The sequence below is a fragment of the Trichosurus vulpecula genome, chromosome 8, assembly GCF_011100635.1.
Source record: "Trichosurus vulpecula isolate mTriVul1 chromosome 8, mTriVul1.pri, whole genome shotgun sequence".
NCBI classification, from domain to species: Eukaryota; Metazoa; Chordata; class Mammalia; order Diprotodontia; family Phalangeridae; genus Trichosurus; species Trichosurus vulpecula.
This window is the reverse complement of record NC_050580.1, coordinates 184,907,092-184,911,255: the sequence shown is the minus strand read 5'-3', so window position 1 is coordinate 184,911,255 and position 4,164 is coordinate 184,907,092. Positions and strand designations below refer to the sequence as shown.

Below are 4,164 nucleotides of genomic sequence, written 5' to 3'. Positions count from 1 at the left end.
ACACCTAATAAGTGTCTGAGGCTGGATTTACATTCAGGTCCTCCTGCCTCTAGAGTCAGCTTCGTATGCACTGCACCATCTAGCTGCCCAAGTTAACATTTAGGCTGAAGGTATTCTGCACAAAGGCTATTCCATGGAAGAACATAGGACAATGTCAGAGGATTAAGGAGGAGGAACATTGATAGTCACTTCTTCAAATTTTAGATACTGTCATAGCTCAATATAGCAGTTGGACTGGATCCTACCTCATCAGATGGCCAATGATTTCCTGTTGGCATTAGTACCAGGTAACACCCCACAGACTTCTGGCATCTTCACTTGGACTATAAGACCTCGTCTACTTTTTAGGGTATTAGAAACTTTTATTTTATGATCCCCATTATAGATCTCAACACTTCTAGGTGTTTCCTTTGGCAGGTATGCCTTTCGATTGACATCTTTTTTGGTTACAATCTTGTACATAGGGATTACCTTTACCAAAAGGAGATCCTGTTTCTTGCAGCAGACAGTCATTCAGGGCTCTAGCAATTGGCATAAACCCTGAAATATCAGGCCATCTAAAAGCACCTGATTGTAGTTTTCACTGCCTTTGAGAACTATGCTTTGCTTCATTCAGTAAGTCTCAGATAAGACATCTTTGGCTCTGAGGACTTTCAGTTTTATCTGACTCATCAAGTTAGATATCTGGATTTTCTTCTGCTGCTCAATTTGTTTCTCATCCTCACAATATTCCATTATCTTCAGTTTCTATGTTTGCACAGGACAGGCTTTCTCAACATTGAATTCTTCGTTTTTCGTTTATTTCTTCTGCCTTGTCATTTGTTCGATGAATACTATCATGTGTTTGATCTACATTTGGATATGGGCCTCATTGAGGACCATGGTGACAGCACTGGCTACACAGAATTTCAACCTCCGAGAACCGCTCAAGAGGGGCAGCCCACTAGGTAGCATTTACAAAGGAATATTTACTTCACATATTTGTGAACATATCAAGAACAAATTACAAGCATTTTCCTCCATACCTTGAAGGCATAATTCCCCCTACACCTCAGTCAGGAAAGGAGGGACAGATATTAGACTAAAAACTTAGCTGTCTTCCTACATAGCATTAGTTCTACCCAAATGCCACCTCAAAGGTGGCATCAATGTGGAATGAGCCTTTCTGGTAGGCTGGGGTCCCAAAGGTCACTCCTAAAGTTTCTCCTTGGTCCTAGGGGCAGATTGATTCTAGGCTAGCTATAACACCTAAATCTGACTTCCGGATTGTTTTTGCTTGGACTTCTGAACTTGACTAGAAATTCCACTCCCTATACTAGAATGGAAAAGAATGAACAAACAGGCTAAAGTAGATCCCTTTTCTCGGGAGCCACATGACCTCAGAGGGGAAGAAAGCCCTGAGGTCTTTCCCCTTCTGGCATAACTTCTCATAGCACAGCATCACACTATCAGAACTCAGCTGAAAACAATAAAGTGAAGTGGTCAATATTTACTCAGATACTTTTGAAGATGCTGACAGTTCTAGATATGTAATCCATTGAAAAAAAAGTCCCTTCCTTAGCATATGGTAAGCCAACTCAAAACAGGCATAGTATGTATACAAGTGCTCCACAATCTCTCCAAGGCACTTCCCTTCCTTGACATCATGATTCTCCAGGGAGCAGCTACTGAGTATCCTTCATGTACAGATGCCATCTGAGCAAGCTGATGGGGTCTGTCCTTGTGCCAGAGTCTCTTTTAAACAGGAATCAGGAGTAGCTCATCCCACCTTCACAACTGAGAATTTTAGGCATAGGTGATATAGACATCAGTTTTATGGTATTATTTTAGGGGTGCAGATTATGTCCCGCTGTGTGATGTAATACCTGAAATTCCAACATTAAGGGATTCATCCTTTTGGTTGGAGCTTTTGCTAGCTTTTGTACATAAAAGTTCTTCACTGGTAGAGGTAACTCCTTAACTTCACTTTACATCTTAATGTGAACATTGCGTAAATCACTTTCTGGAAAATAGATTTTGATGGGAGGAAGAATAGCAAGTATGAAAGAAGTGAGGCCTAAGGAATGAGGGCAAAAGACAGAAATATTATGTAACAAAAACCTCGGAACATTATATTCAAACCCACTTGTAAGAATAATAAAACTACAAATATTACCATAAGTTTATCAATAAATCTAAATCCCCTTCTACTCATTTTTCCTGTACATTCACATATGTATAATTATTAAAATCATGTAGCCAGGGATAGGCTTAATTATCAACTAGAAGGCTATTGCAACCATTCATGCATAAGGTAAAATTTTTATCTTAAATGTTCATACATAAGGGCCTGCACCAGGGTAGCAGCTGCATAAGAAGAGAGAGAAGAGTACTTAGCTGAGAGACATTATGAAGGTAGAATTGACGGGACTTGGCAATAGATTGGAAATGGCAGGAGATGATGGTAAGAGAGAGTGAGGAATTAAGAATGACATCTAGTTTGAGAACCTGGGATAAGAAATGGAGGTGGTTTTGACAGTAATAGGAAAGTTAGGAAGAGGGGAACAATATCTTTTGGGGGACAGTATCTTTTCAGGGAAAGATAATGAGTTTAGCTTTAGATATGTTAGTGGACATAAGATGGACATCCAGTTTGAGATGTCTAATGGGCAGTTAGAGATGAAAGATTAGAAGTCAGGAGAGAGATGAGGGTTAGATGAATAGATCTGAAAATCATTTGCAGAGAGATGATAATTTAATCCATGGAACCTGATCATATCTCCAAATGAATCATATAGAAGGAAAAGAGTAGAGTACCTAGGACAGAGCCTTGGAGGAATACCAACAGTTATCTAGCATGACTTGGATGAAGGTCCAGTAGAAGAGGCTATGAAGGTACAATCAGACAGGTGGGAGGAGAACCAGGGAGAGAAAATCTAGAAAGAAGAGAGCATCGATCAATCAATAAACACGTATCAGGGCAGCCAGGCAGCGCAGTGAGTAGAGCACCAGCCCTGGAATCAGGAGGACCTGAGTTCAAATCCAGCCTCAGACACTTGACACACTTACTAGCTGTGTGACCTTGGGCAAGTCACTTAACCCCAATTGCCCTGCCTTCCCCCCTCCAAAAAAGACTATAACATTTATTAAGTACCTACATGTACCAGGTACTGTGCTAAGCAATAGGGATACAAAAAGAGGCAAAAGACGGTTCCTGCCTGCCCTTAAGGAGCTTACAACCTAATAGGGGAGACAACATGCAAATAAGTATATACAAAGCAAACCATACACGCAATAAATGGGCAATAATTAAAACAGAGAAAGCACTGGAATTAACAGTATCACGGAAAAAGTGTGAGTAATAACATCAAAGGCTGCCATAAGAAGGATGAGGATTAAGAAAAGACCATCAGATTTGGCAATTAATAAATCACTGGTAACTTTGGAAAGAACAATTTCATTTGAATTTGAGCAGTGAGGTGGCACGGTGGATAGAATACCTGGCCTGGAGACAGAAAGACTCATCTTCCCGAGTTCAAATCTGCCCTCAGGCATTCACTAGCTGTGTGACACCGGGCAAGTCACTTGACCCACATTGCCTCAATTTCCTCATCTGTAAAATAAGCTGGAAAAGGAAACGGCAAACCACTCCAACATTTTTACCAAGAAAACCCCAAATGGGGCCACAAAGAGTTGGACACAACTGCAATTACTAAACAACAACATTTCAGTTGAATGATTAAGTTGGAAGCCAGACTGAAGAAAGTTATGAAGAGAGTGAGACAAAAGAATTGAAGACCGCCTTTTATAAATGTAGATAGAATTCTTAATTGTAGGTGGACCTCTCAAGGAGTTTAACTGTAAACAGGAAGAGAAATATAGCATGATAACTAGAAGGGACGGACAGATCCAGTGAGGGTTTTTTTTTTAAGGACGAGAAGACATGGACACATTTGTAGGTAGCAAGGAAAGTAGCCAGCAGAAAATGAAAGACTAAAAATGAATGAGAGAATGGGGGAAATGGAGCAATCTATTGGAAAGGATGAGATGGAATAGGATCATTTGTGCAGCTAGAGGAGTTTACCTTGGCAAGGAAAAGGACCACCTTCTTCATGTGAAACAGTAATAAAGGAAGAGATAGTTACAGAAGACATTTGTGTGATGTGTAATAAAAGAAGGGGAGAA

The 4,164-nt window shown here is 40.3% G+C and overlaps 1 pseudogene; it reads right to left on the bottom strand.

Moving 5' to 3' along the window:
- Window positions 1-249: 249 nt before the first annotated feature.
- On the bottom strand, window positions 250-882 carry LOC118829802 (annotated as a pseudogene).
- Between the last annotated feature and the right edge of the window lie 3,282 nt (window positions 883-4,164).